The sequence below is a fragment of the Zootoca vivipara genome, chromosome 15, assembly GCF_963506605.1.
Source record: "Zootoca vivipara chromosome 15, rZooViv1.1, whole genome shotgun sequence".
Classification (NCBI taxonomy): Eukaryota; Metazoa; Chordata; class Lepidosauria; order Squamata; family Lacertidae; genus Zootoca; species Zootoca vivipara.
This window is the reverse complement of record NC_083290.1, coordinates 43,246,882-43,269,910: the sequence shown is the minus strand read 5'-3', so window position 1 is coordinate 43,269,910 and position 23,029 is coordinate 43,246,882. Positions and strand designations below refer to the sequence as shown.

The 23,029-nt window shown below is 43.3% G+C and overlaps 1 protein-coding gene and 1 non-coding gene across 2 annotated transcripts in view; one reads left to right on the top strand and one right to left on the bottom strand.

Annotated features, from left to right (window-relative positions):
- The window catches only part of PEBP4 (phosphatidylethanolamine binding protein 4), a 253,983-nt gene that overhangs the window by 169,633 nt on the left and 61,321 nt on the right, over positions 1 to 23,029 (bottom strand). The gene's annotated exons all lie outside the window — the stretch shown is intronic.
- On the top strand, positions 22,608 to 22,682 carry TRNAI-GAU (transfer RNA isoleucine (anticodon GAU)). The gene has a single exon. It is a non-coding gene; the product is annotated as a tRNA-Ile (tRNA).

Sequence of the window (23,029 nt, the reverse complement as noted above, 5' to 3'; positions counted from 1 at the left end):
AACTTGGGAAACAGGAGGTGGTTACAATTTATAATTATTCCATATAGTCCAAACTGGATGCATTATATTCCGTATATTTTATCTTCAACTTTTTAATTATTTCCAAAAGGCTGTGTTCAGCCCTCAAATATCCAAACAAAAGTCTTTAAAAATCAGTTCCTTCCTTTCCCTCACCCCATTATTTTCCACTCACTGTTCTGTTCGGGGTGCCAATTTCCAGGGTAAGGAGAGGGTCTATTCTTCAATTACATATACGTGCAGGGTTCTTACAGTCTAAAACCTTTCTCCCCCTTTACCCTGCCTCCGGGGGAGAATCTTAAATCCGCTTTTGGGTATATTCAAGTGGTGAAATTCTATGCCCCGGCACCGGGAGTCTTCCTTAAGCTGCTTCCTCTTTAAATCAGTAGGGGGGAGATCGGCTTCCGTTTTTTTAAATCTTACCCCCGTTCCGAATGTTAAGTTTTTAAATCTTTTTTCTTTCTTTCTTTACTCACAGTCTCTCGATTTGCCAAATCCTTCTTCGGAATAATCCAGCGCTCTCCGCCTCCGGCACGGAGCTTCTCCCTGCAAGGGTAGCGATGGCGCTCCAAAATGGCCCCCGCGACTTCGACCCTTCTCGCTCCGGAGCTCTTATTAGAGCCTACCGGAGAGTTGGGGAGTCGGGATTGGGGCGCTGCTGGGCTACTTCTGCCCCCAAAACGCTCTATTTGGGGTTCTATGGGGTGCAGCGGCGCTCCCGCTGCTCCCCCCCTTGCAGAGTCGGGTCGCCTCGGAACTCGAGACGAACCCCGCCGGACGGCGCTGGCGCTGAACCGGAAGCCCCGAAGTTTGGAAAGCTCTGATGTAAACTATAGCAAGGTCCATAGGCTTGCTTCCCCACTGCGTGGACCCCTAAGGACTAGGTTGGTTGAAAATCCTATGACGATCAGCCAAGAGGGTGGCCTGCACCTGGCTGCCCCCTTAAATAGGCATGGGGTGGGCTGGACACTGACTGGCTTGCAGGTGCTGCCTGGCCTTACCTGGGAGCCCAATGCAGTCAGAGTTGGGTGGGGCCAGGTGACCGTCCCCTCCCCTGGCCACGTCAGAAGATGGCAGCCCTCCACGGCCACACCATGCACCAAAGAGGGTCCCCAGGTTAGCAGGACCCCAGGTTAGCAGGTATTGCTAATGGTAAGGGAATCTTTAATGGGTACATAGATGTACCTTGTTGACGAGACAGTGCTGCAGGTGGGATCTAACAGTACCATCTTCACATTTGTATCTGGACCATCTACCACAGTGTGCAGAACTCTTTTGTTTTACAGGATCTGCTGTTCCAGGCCTCCAGTGTTGCCCCCTGTACCCTACTGCACTAGTCTGCAGAACAAACTTCCTTACACTGGCCTTTACTTCTGAAATGTATTTTTTCAGTGCCCCCGCCACAATTTTTTTTACTATAATCTGTTTTGAATTCTGAATTCTAAATTGTAGTAACCCACCCTCACAGCTGCTGGTGAAGGGCAGGTAAAACAATTATTTATAACATACACTCAGCATGCAGCTTACAGTTGGAATAGGTGAACCCAAACATCCCTCTCTGGCCTGTTGTGGAAGGCAGTGACAGGTTTTATTAGGAGGCATAGCTCTTGAGCATACAAGCTTGCCCCTATACAGCTTCCACGAGTGTTGTAAGCGCATTCTGTGGTGTGCTCACACAGCATGCACATGTCACCACAGGATATTGAGAGAGCCCGGACCCTTCCTTGTTCTTTTCTTGGGGGGGGGAGCTTTCTGAATATTCAGCTAAACATAGTAAATTGGGGCAAGTGTGTTGCAAAGAAGCTTCAGCACAGCTAAAAACCAGCATCTTGATGTGCAGTTCACAAAATATTCTACCTGAGTCACTGGGGTAGCTGGGAAAGTCTAAGATTCCTCATATAGGAACCGGGGTACAGACTCCATTTGAAAATGAAACCCTCTTAGGAGTGGGTTGTTGACCTCTTATTTCTACTTGAATGACAGATATTTTGGATGTTGCATCCTTTGCATAGTGAAGCAGAGCCAGCCACTGTCCAGCCTTGATATTCTGTGTGCCTTAATTCCCCCGTCTACAAAGGAAAAATAGCCACCTTACTGTGCTTCATTGCAATATTTGAAGGATTAATTAGTTAACGTCTGTAGAGTGCTTTGATGATGGAAGTGTTAAGCATCACATTTGAGTTACTAATTGCTTCTGGATGGGAGAAGCCGTGTATATAATTTGAGTTATTATTGTTAAAGGCACGAGCTGTTCAGATTACCCACAGGTTTGGAGACTTGCTCCGAGCAGGCAGGGACTTTTTTTGAGAACCACAGCCAGAGAGGCAAGCAGGGCAGAAGGAGAGGGATTAGTGTATGGAGACAGGCAACTTGAATAGATCCAGAGGAGATGGGGCAGTGCAGAAATTAAAGACTTATCCAAATGAAAGCAAATAGGGTGTTAAGTGACACACATGTAGAGCTCATGGTTTCCTAGGTAACAAGTGCACTAGGGAACTGCCATACATGCGCTATCTAATCAGCCTAGCACATATCCGCAGCAACTGAACAAGACCAAATAAATGTGTCAGGGTCCAGGCTGGATCGACTGGTTCCCAAGAAATCAATGCCTGCCCTGAAGTACAGTCTAAGGGGGGGGGGCACTGAACTAGATCAATTTGGAAAAAAAGAAAAAGTCAGCCCCATACCCATCTCTGCATAACAGCAGCCCAGGAAAATGCTTTGCTGGTCTGCCTTTCATCACAGTGTCCCATTGCACCAGAAGCAGTTTGGTCCTGCTGGCCACATGACCCAGATATCTGTGGACAAACGCCAACTCCCTTGGCCTGAAAAGAGAGATGAGCGTTGCCCCCCCATAGCCACCTTTGACTGGACTTAACTGTCCAGTGTTCTCGAAGCTACGAACATGAGTTTGACCAAACTGCGGGAGGCAGTGGAAGACAGGAGTGCCTGGCGTGCTATGGTCCATGGAGTCACGAAGAGTCGGACACGACTAAACGACTAAACAACAACAACAACAACTGTCTAGGGGTCCTTTACCTTTATCTTACCATGTTATAACAGGCTTAACTTCTAAAAATGTAACACAGGAAGGATTTATTTGTCCACTAACTTCTGAAAGCAACATCTAAGCTAAGATTAGAGAACAGTTCGACATAACCACGCTTATCTTAGAGGTAGAAACCTTCCCATGTTACATTTTTAGATATAGAAATGACTTGTGAGAACATGTCTGCTGCAACTTAAAAATGCATTATAGGTTAGGCTTCAATTTCTGCACAATCAGAGAAACATTTTCTATCCTTTTTACAATATTCTTACATGTTTGTTCAATGATAGCCTTGCTCGTGGTAGGACATGTGCTTGGGAGGAGAAAGGGAGCAATCTTACTGTAGATTACCAACAGTGGTTAGATAAGTTGTGATCACCAACAGTGTGGTCAGTGGTTGGAGAAGTTGTGATTTCAAAGCACACAATAAAGGTTCACAAAATGGTGCAGGCATGGGAGGGGCAAAAAAGTTGCACCACCTTACTCTAACTGCATCACAAATAGCCTATACAGGGTAGGTAGCAGAAACACCTGCATAACAATGAATGAGCTCTCTATGTGAAGCATCTCATTTTCCCAGCTACAAAAATCTTACTTTCAATGCCGTGGAGATGAAGCAACAAAAGACCAATCGTAGGGCAAGAGTTCAGCGCTGGACGCAACAAAAAAAGAAAGAAATGTGTTTATTGCGCGACAAACTGGATTTGTGGGGTGGCCTCCATTCAGTCACTCTTCTTCACAAAGCATGAAAAAACCTGCTGTGAATTTTCATTCCTGCTAGTGGTGTGAGAATTTGTTTTTGGGCTGCAACTTGTACTTCTGCAACCGATAGGCCCATTTTAGGTTGTGCCACCCACCCGTCAAAGACAGACAGGTGACTGTCAGGCACTTGGGATCAGCAGTGTAAGGGGCTTTGCCAGCTCTAAAATAAGCAAAACACCAAGCATAGGGCTGGCAGAGATGTTTCCTGGAACTCCATTGTGCCACAAATTTAGCAGGGCTGAAGTCGCTGCCCATCACTGGCTGAGCCGTTATTTCAGCCAATACTTTCTGTAGCGATCAAGTCCCCCAATAGAGCTGCATCTCTACCATGTCAAGTGTGGGGCAGGTGCATATGGTTTAGGAGAAGCAGCCTCAAATTTGCCCCATGGATTGGAGGTTCCCCACCCTGAGGCATGACAAGAAAGTATAGTGAGCGTGATTTTAGGATGTGTCAGATGAGCATGAATACCAGGGACACCAATAGAAGCAGCTTGTAGAGTGACATTTAAATAAAAACCAAAGCTAAAAAAGTTTCATAAAAGAGTAATTGGAAACTGATCAATGTTCTGAGGCCAACTCCCCTATGAGAGAGAGGATACAATATTTCAGGCTTTTTAGTGTAGAAAAAAAGGAAAGAGCGATATGATGGGGGTGTTTAAGATTATGTATGGTGTGGACAAAGTGGAAACAGGGTAAGCTGAATGTTGGAAGATTTGAGATAAGACAATAGGAAGTACTTCTTAGTTAAATGATGGAATTCACTCCCCACATATGAAGTGATGGCAACAAACTGGATCAGGCTTCCCCAAACTGCGGCCCTCCAGATGTTTTGGCCTACAACTCCCATGATCCCTAGCTAAGAGGACCAGTGGTCAGGGAAGATGGGAACTGTAGTCCAAAACATCTGGAGGGCCGACGTTTGGGGATGCCTGAACTGGATGCTAAACTAGATGGGCCTTTGGCCTGATCTAGCAGAGATCTTCTCTTATGCTGTGTCATGTTTATGTTCAAAATTCTAGAATACTCTAGGAATAGTAACTAAATTGCCATCAAAAGCCTACTTACATGCCAAGTTTCTTAGATCTTCTATAAAGGGTTGCATATGAACAGTAATAATAATAATAATAATAATAATAACAATAATAATAATAATAATAATAAAAGGTCCGTATAGTTAAAGCTATGGTTTTCCCAGTAGTGATGTATGGAAGTGAGAGCTGGACCATAAAGAAGGCTGATCGCCGAAGAATTGATGCTTTTGAATTATGGTGCTGGAGGAGACTCTTGAGAGTCCCATGGACTGCAAGAAGATCAAACCTATCCGTTCTTAAGGAAATCAGCCCTGAGTGCTCCCTGGAAGGACAGATCGTGAAGCTGAGGCTCCAATACTTTGGCCACCTCATGAGAAGAGAAGAATCCTTGGAAAAGACCCTGATGTTGGGAAAGATTGAGGGCACTAGGAGAAGGGGACGACAGAGGACAAGATGGTTGGACAGTGTTCTTGAAGCTACGAACATGAGTTTGACCAAATTGCGGGAGGCAGTGCAAGACAGGAGTGCCTGGCGTGCTATGGTCCATGGGGTCACGAAGAGTCAGACACGACTAAACGACTAAACAACAACAACACCCGCTCAACTGGCTGGGTTTCCCCAGCCACTCTGGGTGGCTTTCAACAGAACATTTAAAACAGAATAAAACTTCAAACATTAAAAACTTCCCCTAACAGGGCTGCCTTCAGATGTCTTCTAAAAGTCGGATAGTTGTTTATTTCCTTGACATCTGACGCAAGGGTGTTCCACAGTGCTAAAAGGCTGCACACATAAGAGGAGGGCTTTGCATAGGTACTCTTAAACAGTAATCTGATTTCAAATTCTGCAGTTTCCTGCCTTGAATCAAACTTCTTAGTTAGGATAAGGCTACACTTCTTTGGCCTCAGGGACCACAGGATGCATCGGATGTCCCTCTCTGTCTCTGTTGGAGACAGAGAACTGATGCAGTGCCATAATTCCAGGGGGTGGGGGTGGGCCTAGCCAGGTTTTTTGCCCCGGGTGAAGCCTCCAGATGGGCTCAATTGAGGCTCCCAGCCTGTGCATGTGCATGGGGAGTGCCAAACTGGGTCTTTGAACCCAGGTGAAGTAAAGCCTAGTTTCAGCCCTGGCTGATGTCAGATCGCTGATCCTTGCCATCATGGCCCTGTCTAGGGATGCTGGAGAATTCTGATGGAGATGATGGGAATGGAAATTGATGAGGACCACTTATTTGTCTCATGCTCATAATGAAAATCAACCCACCAAATGCAATCAGTGTTCACTGTTGTTGTTTTCAGTCTGCAAATGATACGTAATTGATTACTTTTCCCCATCTGCATTGTGTCTGCTTTCCAGTGAAATGAATGACCTCTGCACTGAAATGAACAGCACTGAATACCATAATTAATCACATGAATTCCACCACAACAGACAGTAAGATGAACAATGTAATTTTTTGTCAGAAACTGAGTTGCAGTGGAACAAAAGCAGTGCTGCATGTGACAAACATGGTACCTCGGTTTAAGTACACAATTGGTTCCGGAGGTCTGTACTCAACCTGAAGCGAACTTTCCCATTGAAAGTAATGGAAAGTGGATTAATCCGTTCCAGACGGGTCTGCGGAGTACTTAAACTGAAAGGGACTGGGCAAAGGTTTTGTCCATCTCCACATCTCCAAAATCCAGGGAAAATGTTTAGCAGCTCAGGTGCTTGCATAAATACCGTGTTTCTCCTAAAATAAGACGGTCCTCAAAAATAAGCCATGTCAGGCTTTTAATTAGTAGAATAAATATAAGACATCCCCCGAAAATAAGCCGGGGGTGGGAGCCGCTTCGGGGAGCGCAGCGCAGCGCGAAGAGCCTGGTGAGAGGCAGCTGCGGCTGCAGGTGAAGCCCGGGATCTGCGTGGGCGACTGGGGGCGAACGCCCTGAGCGCTGCGGCGGTGGTGAAGAGGCGCCCGATCAGCCCGCTTCTCAGCTGATCGGGCGCCTCTTCGCTACCGCCGCAGCGCTCAGGGTGCTTGTCCCCAGTCGCCCACGAAGATCCCGGGCTTCACCTGCAGCCGCAGCTGCCTCTCACCAGGCTCTTCATGCTGCCGCTTTGGGGAGCACAGTGCAGCGCGAAGAGCCTGGTGAGAGGCAGCTGCGGCTGCAGGTGAAGCGCGGGATCTGCGTGGGCGACTGGGGGCGAACGCACTGAGCGCTGCGGCGGTAGTGAAGAGGCGCCCGATCAGCCCGCTTCTCAGCTGATCGGGCGCCTCTTCGCTACCGCCGCAGCGCTCAGGGTGCTTGTCCCCAGTCGCCCACGAAGATCCCGGGCTTCACCTGCAGCCGCAGCTGCCTCTCACCAGGCTCTTCGCGCTGCCGCTTGGGGAGCACAGTGCAGCGCGAAGAGCACTCTTCTGGTGCTCTTGTGCGTGCGTGCGCGCGAGGGAGAAGTCCCCTTTTCCTTACCCAGGTGCAGCAGCAGGAGGTTACCCCCACGAGGTGGGCAGTCTGTGCTCTGCACACACACGCAAAGACACCCAAAAAAAAAGACATCCCCTGAAAATAAGCCGTGGTGTGTTTTTTGGGAGGAAAAATAAATATAAGACGTGTCTTATTTTAGGAGAAACACGGTATATCCAATTTATGTCCCTTCTGTTGGAAACAATGGAAGGGAAATACTGAAACAAGAAGAAAAATGTAAATTCTTACACTTCTCCATCCTCACTGCTGCCTTGCTGGCGAGAGGCTGGTAGGGTGTTGGAGTTGGTGGTTTGCCAACCTTCACTTTTCCCTCAGGCCAGCCTTAAGATTACAGAGTTAATGACTTTTCTAATGGGATGGTAAAAGAAAACCAACAGCCTACAACCCCTCTTATCTAGCCAGTAAAAACTAGTCCACTGCTCTGCGCAACTGAAGGAAGCTTTCATTAGCTCTGGAACAGTCTCAATTCCAGTGCTATCTGTGGCACCACAGATCTGTTTGCTATATAGTATTTATATTATACACATTCGGCCTCTTTTCTCCAGGGTCTAGTCAGTGCTAAACCAGCCAGATATTTGTGCAGTATATTGTTCTAATAATAAATGATTTATTCAGCATTATTGTAGCCAATTTGTTAAAAGCATTTTCCTAGGCAGAGTTCATGTACACAGTAAAAAGAGATGTCATTTAAGAATGTGTTATTTTAAAAATTACAAAGCCATGGCCATTACATTTTTAGGGGATTAATTGTGCACATGGTCATACAGTCCTACCGAATGATCAGGGCATGCATCCAGGGGATAGAATGCCAACCTCAGGGCAGGGTGGCACACACTTATTCAGATATTTGTCCAGGAGCCAAAAATGTAGTGTGCTACATCAACTCTTTTATAATAAAGTTGTTGTCATCTTGAAATAAGGGCTTCACAGTTATAGAGCACACATGCTCAGACACTACATTACATAAACTGCTTGTACACAATATGTATATATTACAAAGCTTTGAAAAGAGGTCAAATATAACAACAGAAAGTTGTGTGGCACCTTAAAAACAATAGGTGTATTATGGCATAAGCCTTTGTTTATCATAAGCCTTTGTTTATCATAAGCCTTTGTTTATCATTGTTTATCAACTTTCGGATTTGAAAATAAGGGATCAGCAGCCTCACCCGCCCTGAGGACAGTCTACTGTATACCTAACATTCCAGGATAGCAGCGGGAAACGGCGCTGGAATAAGGGAGTTTCCCGCAAAAAAAAGGAGGGCTGACAGCTATGAGTAGTAGACAGTCTCCTTTCTCTCTCAACTATTTCTGCCAACTCAGGATTTCTCTTCATCTTTCCATCCATGGCTTCATTCAACATCACAATTCCTCTATTTGGCTGTTTCATTCCTCTAAACACCTGTGTGAAGGACTTCTCCATTTCATTATCTGTTGCCTCTAACACTCACCCTCCTGTTCTGGCATTCATATTGTTCTCCAAAGTCTATGTATCCTCTTTAATTCAATTTTTCCATTTCATCCTTCTCTAGTCTGCTTTCATCCACTATTTCATCAATCTCAGCTCTAATCACTTTTATTTGCTCATCAAACAATGGCTGAATGATGCCAACAGTCAACGGAATGTCCAGCAAGCTAAGGTGATGGCTCAGCTGCTTTTTGGGGCCAACCTTAACATCCCGCCACCTAATCTGACGACAGCTGAAAGAGTACAGTCCAAATTCCTTAGAGCGGCCTTACAAATGCCCCCGTGTGTGTCAAACGCAGCCATACAATTAGAAACAGGCCTGATCTGCGTGGAGGCCAGAGTGTGGATGCAGGCTTGTAATCTATGGCTGAAACTTAACATGAATCCACAGGGCCTACTTCTGTTGCTAGTGAAAGATAACTATCAATCCCTCTGGAGCAAGACCATAGTGAATAAGATGCTGAGTATAGGCCTCAATCCATCCAGCCTTATGTCACATGATCTTAATACAGCAAAGACCCTTATCAATATAGAAAGACAGAAGGATTTAAGTAAAGTACCTCACTTTCTAATTGAGGAGGAAAGGAGATACTTGGCCCGCCCAGCCTGATATTTATTCCACCTGGAAATACCCTCTCATAGAAGAGCATTCACTTTGGCCCATAACCGCATAACGCCTTCAGCAGTTCTCCAGGGGAAGTACAAACGGATCCCTTTATGTGAGAGATGCTGCCTGTGCGGATCAGGAGAAGTGGAATCTATCGGCCATATACTTCTGCGTTGCTGCTTCTACGAGGAGGTGCGAGGCGAGCTTATCCACACCATACTGGCAGAGCTACCTGGACGCTCGGATAATTTCTATATAGAGTGGCTTCTTTCTGACGCTAACCCTAATGTGTCAGCGAAGGTTGCCAAATTCTGTGCTAGAGCCATAAAAATTCGGTCCAATCTAATTAGCAGTGTCCAAATATCCTCAGAACATCTTCAGGACTAGCTAAAGAGGATCCAGTGATATTAACTGCTGTAGTCTACCTCCCTAAGTAGTAATACTCCTTTTAATTAGTTTTCTTTTAACCAATTGTTAAAACTTATACTTATTGTCTATTTTTAGATATTCTTGTCTTCTTTTATTGTTTTTATGTATTGCATATTTATGTGTGCTGGTCAAGAACCGTAACAATAAATCAAATCAAATCAAATCCAGCAATGTATTTGTCATGCTGAATATTCTTGATCTTATTAATAATTCTGCCTCCACCTTAACATATCCTCAGCCTCCACCTTAATATCTTGACCATCTCACTAAACTCTTTAGTGAAGGATTATATTCTTCTGGATGGCTTGTAGTCCATCTTTCTGGAGGATGTTGGTGCAAAGGTCCCCAACATCTATAGTAGCTATGATGGTATTTCTTGGAGATTGTCCTTAGATTGTAGTTTTCTCAGGAACTTACTTGTGCCCCTTATAAACCACAGAGTATTGGTAGTACATGGTATGAGAATGAAATCCACATAACCAGACACCTCAACTGTGTGATACCAATGACTAAAAGCATCTGCCATCATCAGTTTCCTGATTTGTGTATTCTGTGGTGCACACAGAAGACACAACATCTTTTCTTTGGAAGTACTATTCCTTAGGATTGAAACTATGGGCAAACTATTTACCATATCCTGATTAGGGATGTTAAGAATTCTGATGGGAACAGAAATAATTGATGTTTGTTTATTTATTCCATGTCCAGAATTTAAAGCAATCCATTGAATACTGTTAGTATTCACTGTTGTCTTTAATCAGAAAATGATACATAATTAGATACCTTTCCACCATTGGCATTTTATTTCCTTTGCACTGAAATGAATGGTGTGGCATAGATATGTAAAATAATTACATAAAATTCTGCCACAGCAGACAGATAATGTAGTTTTGGTCAGAAGTCAAACTGCAGTGGATCAGAAACATGTGGCATGCAGTGAACATGGGTCAGAACAGGAATTGATGCCTTCATACATTCCTTAATCCTGACGATTAAGGACCAGACAAAATTGGCTTGGGGCTGAATCTGGATAAAGTTTGTGAGCTGCCAGTGGGCCATCCCTGATCCAAAGCAGATGTTAGATCCTGCCTCCTGCATTATTTCATCAGAGTTTTTCTTTACATGCTCATAGCCTTTTCTATGCATAGATGTTTTAGAAACCTCTTGAGGCGTGTCTGAAATGTTGATCCCGCATATGAAATAAAATAAGGTGGATTGAACATGCAATGGAACAGTTTCAAAGGGAAGTGCCATTTCTAAAGAGAATTAAACAGTTTAAGACACACATACAAACCATTTTTTGTTTACAGATACACCAGGTTAAATTCAAGTTTCCATAATGAAGATAGCTGTGTTTGCCAGATGTAAGAAAAATCAGAATCCGCCCCCTAAGCTTTTGTTTTGTTTTGTTTTTTTGTTGAGAGCAATGGAAGGGAAGCATCATTCTTAAAACTGAAACAAGCAGGGGTGGAAAATAAGATGCCTTGCCTCAGTGCTGCAATATACAGTGACGAGGGCAAATTTATACTTTTCATTTTTCTGGAGATAAAAAGCAATTACAAATATAGGTTATAGATATAAAAATAAGTCTGTAAAGGACAATACTGTAATTTCTCATCCTCTGTTCCCCCTCAACATACTCAATCATCTCTATCACATACGAGGTATAATTGGATAGCATACTTAAAACTTCCACTAAAATAAAACTGCAGGAGAAAGCCTAAATCAAGTACATGGCAGCAAAAAGAGACATTAAATGAACAAAACAAAACAAAAATACTCTGCCTGTAATGGAAGTTTGGGGATTTCTTCACCTTCATAAAAGTTGCTTTGGCTAGACCAGGAGAAATTACATTATCTCCCTTTTAGCATGTAACCAGAACTGCTTTTATATCTGAATAACGCTGTCAATAAAGTTCCTTCGAAAGTTTAATTATCAAAATCATGTTTAAAGCCATGCCACTCACAATATGCTTCTCAGCCTGGATCGAGACACAGATGTGCCTATTCAGAGACAAGGAAGTCACCTGCATTAACGAAGGAAGCTCAATACATTTTAATATCTCACCAAGGAGGAGGCAGGAGGCGAGCCGAGCCTTCGACAGAGCAGGCCCTTCCAAGCCAATTACTATCACACAGGGAGACAGGCAGATTGGTGACATTTGACATTTTCCGGGAAATATTTTCATGCAAAATGGCACCTCCATCACAAAATATTTTCATAATTCTGAGATTTTGTTAAGATCTCACTGGGGGACATTTACAAAAAAAAAAGCAGCAGCAGCAGCTAACACTTACTATTCTCTGACCAGAAGCTAAGGAATAGCTCTGCATAGCTATGACTTTCCTGCCCTGCTATTCATTTTTATTGGTATATACTTACAATTGTGAGGAGTAACTTAAGGGTCATTCACAATGGGTAACTTGTCAGTCAAATAACTTTATTCAGATCATGTAAGGTCCACTTCCTCAAGCTTAGGACCTCCTGTTAAATGGCTAAATTCAGAGGTCTCCAAGGCACACATAAAGTAAAGACAGACTACATGATAAACAAAGCAGGGTGGGAGAGATGGGCATATGCTGACTTTTTTTTATTACCTAGCACCACAAAAAATTTATTTGTGCCTTTGCTCCTTAGTTTCTTGTTTCTTGTTCTCAGCCTACAAAGGAAACTGTATTTTTTTGCTCAATGACAAAGACTTTTTTGTGTTTCTGGAAATGGGGAATCGGCCATTGGCCAAAAAGACTTTGAGGAACTTGAAGCCTCCATCTAGACTGCATTTGAGCTACATTCTATCTTAAGACTCCTCAGGCCTGGTTCCAGGGGTAGTCTCGGTGGCGCGGGGCGCGGGGCTGGCAGGAGGGCGCTGCACGGCAAAGCTGCACAGAAGCCATGCTGCGCCCGCCCACTAGGGTGGGGGCGCCAGAGCGATCTTCGCACCATGGCGCCAGGGCGCCCGACCGGCTTGAGACGGCCCTGAGACTCCTCATAGTTTTACTACCAGTCAACATTTTATCCCCCTTTCCTGCTTGACTCTAGCCTAATGAATAGTTTTTGAGAACTTGAAATATAATTTGGGAACATTTTATTTGGCCTAATGAAAGCAATGCCCTAGAATGAATTTAGGATTATTTTTTCTCATGGGCCAAAACAGCTATCTTTTGTGCAGACCAGAACTGTTTCCAAATATTGGTAGATATACACCTGGTAAGCCACCTGTGACCTCTCCTCTCCTCCATTATTTTGCATTTGTTATTTGTTCCTTGATAACCTCATGCCTGGATTACCTGTACTGCAATATGGTTTACATGGGACAGCCCTTGATGCTTCAACTAGTGTAGAGCTGACTTGTTCATTTATTTCCTGGGGTATGTAACAGAGATCACATTACTTCAATCTTACATGATCTTACACAGGAAAGCAGGAAGCTGTCTTATACTGAGACAGGTCCTTGGTTCACCTAGCTCAGTATTTTCTAAACTGACTGGCAGAGGCTCTCCATGGTTTCTGGTAGGGATCCCTGCCAGAAATTGAACCTGGGACCTTCTGCATGCAAAGCAGTTGATCTACCACTGAGCTACAGTTCTTCCCGGACAAAGGCAAGGTGCAAGTTCTTACCACTAAAGAAGAAGAAGAAGAGGAGGAGGAGGAGGAGGAGTAGGAGGAGGAGTTTGGATTTGATATCCCGCTTTATCACTACCCAAAGGAGTCTCAAAGCGGCTAACATTCTCCTTTCCCTTCCTCTCCCACAACAAACACTCTGTGAGGTGAGTGGGGCTGAGAGACTTCAGAGAAGTGTGACTAGCCCAAGGTCACCCAGCCATAGCTGCCAAGTTCTCCCTTTTTTTAAGGGAAATTCCCTTATGCTGAATAGGCTTCCTCACAAGAAAAGGGAAAACTTGACAGCTATGCACCCAGCAGCTGCATGTGGAGGAGCGGAGATGCGAACCTGGTTCCCCAGATTACGAGTCTACCACTCTTAACCACTACACCACACTGGCACACAGCCCTGAACAGGCTGGATCCTTCTCTTTCCTGAGCACCTTCTCTCATATTATTTATTTACAATAATTTTATATCACTCAATATAATATAAAACTCAAGTATTTTTCATAAAAAATAAAAGTACAAAAATAACATTCAATAACACTGTCTAAAAACTAAGTAAAAAACCCAGAACTCTATGCTTGGGCATATTATTAGAGACAAAAAAGCACTTCTAAAAGAATTTGTGGGTCCTCCTGGTGAATTTACTGTGAGAATAATGTTCATATACTGTTGTCTAAATAAGCTGCCCTAACCTTATTACCTTACAATTCTGAAACCTGATGCACCAGATCCTATCTTTTACATATCATGCTAACAATGCCCATATCTGATCTATAAGTTTTACATGACAGACTGAGGGTGCAAAGACTTGGCTATAGAGAGGATATTCTGGGGGTGGAGGCTGGTGTCCACCAAGACTTGTTGGGTGGAAGGCAAAGAGCCTAACAGTAGATGGGTCCAGAGACGACAAACAAAGCCCACTAGTTCTAGTTTTGTCTCCCTGCTGAGTTCTCCAAGGGCGGCAATGAGACTGAAGAAGCTCCCTGCTGATGGGAGCCTATCCTATCCTGCAAATATAATTAATATCTCACCTATTTCTTCCTGATATGATTCTGGATGAAAACCCACTAAGACATTCCACACCCTTGTTCCTTACAATTTAAGGGACACTCATAATTTAGGGTCCCTAAATTAATTGAAGCAAGGCACCAGCACAGGAATGAAGAAAAGAGAACTCAGAGGTTCATAGAAAAATAAGTTAGGAAGAACGAATTTGTTTTTAGTTGTAACACTCCTTTTCAAGGGCAACTGAATCAATCTAATCAAGACTGCAGAATAGAAAAAAAAATCCTTCAGTAGCACCTTAAAGACCAACTAAGTTTTTTTTCATGCGGCTCAATGTGGTGCCTTCCATAGTTCTAGTTACAGGTAGGTAGCCGTGTTGGTCTGAGTCGAAGTAAAATAGAAAAAAATTCCTTCAGTAGCACCTTAAAGACCAACTAAGTTAAAGTTAAAGACCAACTAAGACTGCAGACTATTTGATAGCTTCCGCTGCTTTATGATTTAAGAACCATCTTCCATATACTTTTGAGATCTCCTTTCCCCTTATTTCACAAAATTAATAACATGTCCACTCCTTAATTCTGAGATCACTATATACAACCCAACCAAGTTCACAGGAAGACTTCGGCGTTCAAACAACTGTGAGAAAATGGGAGAGTCTCTCTCTCTCTCTCTCTCTCTCTCTCTCTCTCTCTCACACACACACACACACACACACACACACACTCAGAATGGCACATTTTAAGCAGCTATAGCAATGAGGAACCATTACTTTTTGAAAAAATAATAATCTTAAAGATGGGTATTAACACCTTGAACTCCTTCACTATGATGAGAGCTGCACAGCAGCTGTAATTGCTGAACCCTGTGCTACCAGACACCTCTAAAAAGCTGAAATGACTTTAAATGCCTAAACATTTTAAAACAAACCTTGGAACAATTCAGCTTCTACCTCCTTGCCAGATCTCTCTTTCTCCCCCCCCTTTTTTTTACAGTTTCCAAGAGCTGTTTTATGCCTCATTACCTGCACACTGTGAGTGATGTCTGTCGGTCCTAGAGCTGTAAATACCTTAAATCATGCTTCATTAAGAATATCTATGGTGCTATTAAAGAGCTATAATAGACAACGAGTTAACAGATGATTAAATATGAACTCCATTTGTGTCAGTCACCAGCTTGCAGGAAAAGGCTTTAAGGTTTTTTTAAACTCACACTCATTAGCTGCTGAAATGTGGCTCAGTCAGGTGCTGTCGGTGGAACTGGGAGAGGCAACACTTGGCAGAGTGGCAATAAGAGTTTCTTTGAATTAGAACAGTTTATTTCCTATTTTGTTTGTGGAAAGAGGGGCAAAGGGCCATTCTCCTTTATCAGCAGAGCATCACATCCCTGAGGAATCCACATGTCCCACTCCAGAGCTAAACAGGATCAGCTTGTGCACTCCTTGCTGCTGGGGTTTGTTTTTCCAAACTGACAACACTGACAGCCCTTGCCTGGCTGTTTCCAAGCAGGCAGTGAAATACCATTTTGAGGCACATGCAACAGATCAATCTTTAATCTTTGTTAGCCAGAGACAAATGAGAAGGGGGAGCAATCAGGACAGTGGTTCATTCCTGAAAACAGGACAGTGGATTTGTTGCACACATCTACAGGAACACTGTGCATTCTTACCTCATTAGGTTTAAGTATTTAAAAGAACACTTGCTGTGATGCCACGCAGGAATGTACACAAACCTAAAAGGCTAAATTAGTTTTCTCCATATTCACCTACAGTATAATAATACAGTAATAAAAACAAACCCTATAGACTTCCTTATTGTTTCAAAATCCTGAAAATCTGTTTGACCAGAAGAAACACTGGAGCATGGCATACAACATTAGGCGGTGTTCAATTTTTGAACTTTCAAATTCCAGAAATGAAGGGTGCAAAAAAGTTGTAACATGACTTGGGAAGTCAAAAGATATTTTGGTTAAATTAATATAATTTAGTTCAGCTTGGTATATATATATATATATATATATATATATATATATATATATATATGTGTGTGTGTGTGTGTGTGTGTGTGTGTGTGTGTGTGTGTGTAAAAATCGTGAAAGTCCACTTTTCTCCGTAACCGCTTGACCGATCGTCCTGAAATTTTGACACAATGATCCAGGCCACTCCCCGAGCGTTGTTAGAAAAAAAATCCCTCAAATCTCACACCTCCGCAGGTACAAACCTCTTTTTCAACAAAGTAAAACAGCGCCCTGAAGTGGATTTCCTCCCACAGTACACCCCATCCCTTCCTGTGAAATCTACACCACACCCACAAACCCCGCCTCCACCACGAGATCCACCACTCACATCCATCCATCCGGCAGAGGTGTTGAAGACCAAACCAACTGAAAACAGGCCTTTTCCAGCAACAAGGCCCAACATTGCCAAGTGGCAAGTAGAGGTAGGGGCCTGCCTGGGGGTGGGGGCCGATTAGGGGGCACAGATACGTAATGGGTCAGAACAGGGTGGGGGGAGACACAGGGATGAAACCTGCCCTCTCCACAGTATCTCGCCTCGGCTCAGGGGGACTCTGAGGCTCAGGGGGATCTGAAGGGGGGCTATTACCCTCTATTTCACAGACTAACGCACAGCAACGCGTGCAGGGCCAGCTAGTAATTATATAAAATTATTTCCTTTTTTACGTTTTTGTGGAATTTCCCACAATTTTAACATTTTTTGAAAAAATGTGTGTAAAATTGCATAGAAATCAGAACTTCAGAACTTGACAAGCATTTTCATATCCTCAATTGCAAGTGTAATTTTTACCCCTGCTCTGAATTTGGCTGACCTGCAGGTGCTGGTTGCAAAAGGGAAGCTCACATGCCCTAAAGAGATCAAGATCTCCGTGAAGGAACTTGCTTTCATCGAAGGTCAGAGAGAGAAGACTGGTACTCTTGGGCCACATCCGATTGGCTTCCAGAGCTGCCTGAGCATAACAGACACGTCAAAAAGAGGAAGTGGCAAGGAGACAAGAGAAGGCTTGCTGAATATAAGCAGAGAAGTAAGCAGGATGCTTCAATACCATCAAATGATTTCCCCCCTCTGTTGATAAAAATGAAGAAGAAATAACTGATGCACAAGATGGAAAAGATGGAAGTTATGAATTGACATTAGGAAAACCAAGCATGCCTTCTACTTCTAATAAACAGACAGACTATAACACATGCAAAGCATAGATATGGTGTTGGCCTAGATGCCACAGCTGCCATCCCCACTGCCGCCTTTATGGATGCTGGCTTGATCACTGAAGAAGACAAGACAGTTGTAGTTGATTGCAATGAAGTCAAGAGGGCCCAAGAAACACTTGTGAAATCCTTGGATCAGGAATTTGATTATCTTTGTCAGAAGAGTGACATTGATTGTATCTTCTTGGATGGCAGTGAAGATACCAACCAGCATTACGTTGAAAGCAAACAATTCAGGTCAGCAGTTCCCCAGCATCATCACAGAACAGCATTATTCTATGTGCAGTAAACCTGGTGGAAGATATATCTACCACTTCACTCAAAGAGAGAAAAACCAGCTGAAGTTATTGCAAATAATCTTATAGCTCTCATGAGGAAGAAGGGCATTGATAAGAGGCTGCAGGCCACTGGAGGTGATTCTTCAAATATTATCATGGGCTGGGAGGAGGGTACCATGCATCTGGTTGGTTTGTGCCCTCCAAACCAGTGAGTGCACCACTTGATCACAGCAGGTGATCATAGATCAAGTGGCCAGGTAACATTGGCAAGATGCGAGAAACCTGCTATAGAACTTGAAATTGATCCTTCATTCACCAAACTCTCAATTGGAAAGCCTCTTACTTCACTGAGGGACAATGTCATGAAGGGTCTGTCTACTAATCAATAGTAAGTCTATCAGATAATACAGGACATAAGGACAGGAAAACTTCCCATGGATTTGGCCCTTCATGAAATTGGTCCAGTGAGCCATTCTAGGTGGTTAACAGCATCAAAGAGGCTTTGTCACATACAGGTTTCAAAACGTGGCCTTAAAGGCAAAACCCTCAACAACTTACAACTGGTAGTAGAATACATACATTGTTTACATGTACTACTCCTGCTGGTTCAACATCAAAGTAAAATACTATTGGGTGGATAGCCCATGCCACATCTTGTTTCAGATGTGACAAGTTAGGCAGGAAAAGAAGGCTGCAGTGGATGCTGTTTTGCCAACCAACCATCATTCAGCATGGCATGCATTCCATGAAATGATAATCCAGACACTCTTGTGCTCAGATGGCAGTGAGGAAAGGAGAGCTGGTGTCTAAAAGATTATTGACGAAGAGTGGAGATGATGACACACTGAGAGAGCTTTCTGTATGTCTGAGGAAGACATACTGCATTGACCCCAGGGCTTCATCCCTGTTGGAGCTGGTAGACTGGTCTGATGGGGTATATGAACCTCCTTTGTCATGTAAATTTACTACAGTAGAAGATGAAGAAGTTCATTCCCCAGTCTATGCAAATTCCACAGTCATGTTCAGGCTATAGAATGTTGTGTGAAACATGTCACAGAGGCAGCAGGCAGGGTTTATACCCATGAGAAATGCACGGGCTACATCAGAGGCCAAGAAGCAAGTCATCGGCTGAGGTCCAAGGACAAATCAAAGCCACACTTGATGAAACTTATTGTTTAAGTTTCTTATTAATTGATGTCTTACTTTCTGATGTTGTATGCTTAGTGGGATGTGTTTTATGCAGGGAAACTAACAATTTTGATAGCATTATCTGACATTTTCAGAATGTAAAATTAAACTTATTTGGTTTTCCAAGAGCAATTTATGTGCTTTTTAATCAACTATAGATTTATCTAGCTAAATGTTTTCCAATTACAATTCCTCACACCTAAAAACATATCTTAAGACCCCTCACTGACGAAATGGCCAAAGATAAAGTTTCACCCCCTGAAGTGATATGTGCTAATACAACATCATGGGGGAGAACTGCTCTCAAACCACTTTCAACTCTCTTTAAAACTACCATTAGCTTTTGACTAAAACTCAAGTTCAAGGGTACACAGATACAGTGGTACCTCGGGTTATGAACTTAATTAGTTCCGGAGGTCCATTCTTAACCCGAAACCTGGGGCAAAGTTCTCAACCTGAGATACTACTTCCAGGTTAGCAGAGTTTGTAACCTGAGGTGTTTGTAACCTGAAGTGTTTGTAACCCAAGGTACCACTGTATATGTTAAAGATAACTAAGTTTAAATTGATTCCATATTATGTACGGTGGTGCCTCGGGTTACAAACGCTCCAGGTTACAAACTCCGCTAACCCAGAAATAGTACCTCAGGTTAAGAACTTTGCTTCAGGATGAGAACAGAAATCGTGTGGCGGCAGCAGGAGGCCCCATTAGCTAAAGTGGTGCTTCAGGTTAAGAACAGTTTCAGATTAAGAACGGACCAAGGAACAAGGTATATGGAAGAGTAATCCTGTGATAAATGCAAACTAGTTTAGAAAAGTCTCATGAAAGTAATAAGAACGGAACAGATAGGTGTTCCTTTTTCTATGCACTGCAGTTTCCCCTCCTCCAGCTTCCCCACTGGAGTGACTCCATTGGCAAGAGCACCCCACTGCTGCATTAGATTACAGGCAATATTTCCCAAATTAGGGCCAGTTCATGCTCATTCATTATATACATATTTAGCAAATAGGCCAATAATCCAATTTTCTTAACTGTGCAAAGTTGGAACAATCAGTTGCTTTCCACAAATCTGATATTCTCAAACCAGTTCCTTCTTCAGATCACTTTAATTCACAACAAGAAATGTGCGATTTCTGCAACAGGAGCATGACTATTTGTGTCCATCCTAATGAAAACGTCTTGCCTTGATTTGAGTTTTTATATTTTCTTGTAGACAGGCAAATTAAATGCATTTATTAACATCAAGCCTTCTTTCCTTGTTTCCAGAGCCAAAAGAGAAAAAGATCAAAAGTTCCTTCTGTGAACACATTCCAAGGTAAGTGGGTCCACTTCTTGCCCAGTCATTTACCTGGAGCATCATACCTGATTATTAAAAGGACTGAAGGATTTTGAGTATAAAGTTGAACTGCATGAGAAGACTAAAACACTTATCCCTAGGGGCCGTGTTAACAGATACAGTAATTGAATCCTGTTGCTTCTATTCGGTTAGATATCCTCCTATGATTAAGTTAACTGGAAATGCCATTTCCGTCTTGTTCAAACTCTAAGTGGCAAAAGCCCTTTATCATTTACTCCCAGTCTTTTCTAGTCTCTCTTCCTGACCTTCCTGTCCAGCTGGGCCAGAGGTCAGGCCAGCTCGGCCGTGTGGGTCAAAGAAAGAAATTAACTCTGGTTCCCCTTGGGACAGCGCGCTGCCATGTCATTCAGAGAAAATTACACGTATTGGGGGGGAAATCGAGCACTGTCGCTGTAGGACTAGTTATTAGACTTCTTCAAAAGCATTTCAGAAGCTGCCAGAGCAGACTTCTCTGCCAAGCCCATCACTGGAATTTAATGCCCCTTCAAGGCAACTACTTGGTTGGTCCTTTACCTACGACTGTTTGTTTACCTGTGAAGAGGTTGGCTCAAACCTCTTCCAAAATCCTTGAGTTCAAGGTGATTAGCAGAATGGATCTTTCCTGGAATCTAAATGAAAGCTGCACAATTTAAGATCCCATCAAATCCATATTGGAAAAGGTGGGGAGAGGGGGAAACACACTAGGAGCCTCTTTCCTGTGATTAATTCAGTGAAGCATATACCGGTAGATGTTAGTATTTCATTTGCAACTCAACAAGCCTGGCTCTACCACTAGCTAGAGTGAGGTAGTGCCTCAGGTGGCAGATGCTGGGGGGGGGGAGGCAAGGTGTTGGAGGAAGAAGCAGTGTCTGCCACTCTGTGTGCCCGGCCCCTAAGCTGGGTGCATTACAGAACACTGTTCTGTCTCCAGACCTGCCAGTCAGATGGCATCTATATGTGGAATGGGGGCTGCCATCTTATGTGCCTCAGGCAGCAAAGTTTTGGGGCTGAGCCTGCAATGCAATCCTTGATATAATGTGTTTCTTTTCTGTGAGCATAAGAAAAATGAATTACCACAAAGATTCCTACTTTCTGGCTCCACTAAGCCTAACCTAAAGGGGTCACCTAGCTGTGAACTTACATAGGTGAATGGCATCCCAAAAGGAAATGAGTCCTAAGTGGAGGTGTTTTATTTAAAAAGTTCCAAATTTTCAATAATATTTTAAATTTGCAGTGATAAAATGTCAATGTTAATGTGTTAATTTCTACAATGCCTTGTTTCTCTCAAATCTGTGAAAAATGTGAAGCTTAAATAAGTCCTGTGAAAAGGAACGGTGCATCATTAACACAGCTAGATCTATATCACAGACTGAAGCAATTACCATTCGGTGAAACACTGCAAGCTGTGAAGAGCTTTCATTACCAGAGGTTTTACAGGTCATTCACCTTCGTCCAATCTTATGCTAAAACAAGCATTTTCTGCTCTATAGATTTCAGCTTCACTTAAATCAGTAATTGCTTTGATTTTGGTACATATGGAACATGGAGACTTCATGACTAAGAATTCTATTAGTCAATAAGTTTGCTGCTTTTACGAACCATTAGTCATCTTGTCTCAGTTCTTTCCCACACCGGGTTATGGATGAAGATCTTCATTTTCCTGTCCAGTTAAACCTGCCTTAAGGACTACCTATCTGGTCCAATTATGCTTCCCAGGTCAACCAGCAGTTTAAACCATAGGTTTTTACTTTTTATTTTGTCACACTTGGCTGTTCCTTTGTCATTTAGAAACAACGGTTGAAAAGAAGAAGGTTGATATTTCAAGTCAAAACCTGAATGTTCACTTTCAAATGTGAACATAGGATATGTGCTTGTTCTGCATTTCAGCAAACATTTTGCAATTTTTTACTCAGAAAAGCAGGTTGCTTCCCTGTAACCGCAGTTCCTTGAGTGATCATCTGTATAGTCACACAGATTGTACAGCCAGATTGTGGCTGCACAAAGCAGCTTGCATTTTGAAAACTTCTGCAGCTCAGAAGATCCTGCCGCCCCTGCAGCAGCTGAGCAAGGCAATCCCATGCTAGTGCCTAGCCACGTTTCCCACCTCAGTTATTTAGAGACCACCACAAGCCCAGATCAAAGGCACTGGGTAGCTCAGCTGGTTAGAGCATGGTGCTGATAACGCCAAGGTTGCAGGTTCAATCCCTGTATAGGGCAGCAGCATATTCCTGCATTGCGGGTTCAACTAGATGATCCTCAGGGTCCCTTCCAACTCCAACTTCCAACTTTAACTTATGCATTCTAGGCATGGGACAAGTGGAAGTGTGGACAAGCCTTTAGTTAGGATGGCACTACAAATGCCGTTTACTCAACTGCGGAAACCTGTCCACATGTGCCAGATGGGCAGTAGGGGAGTAGGGAGCAGCTAAGGGAGAGGTGAAAACAGGACGCAGTTACATAATTGTGCAGCCACTCCTGTTGCTGTGACTGAAAGGCAATTTTTGCTGGACATTGCAATGGAAAACAATGCATGGTGTGAAAGCATTATTGAAACCACTAACAAG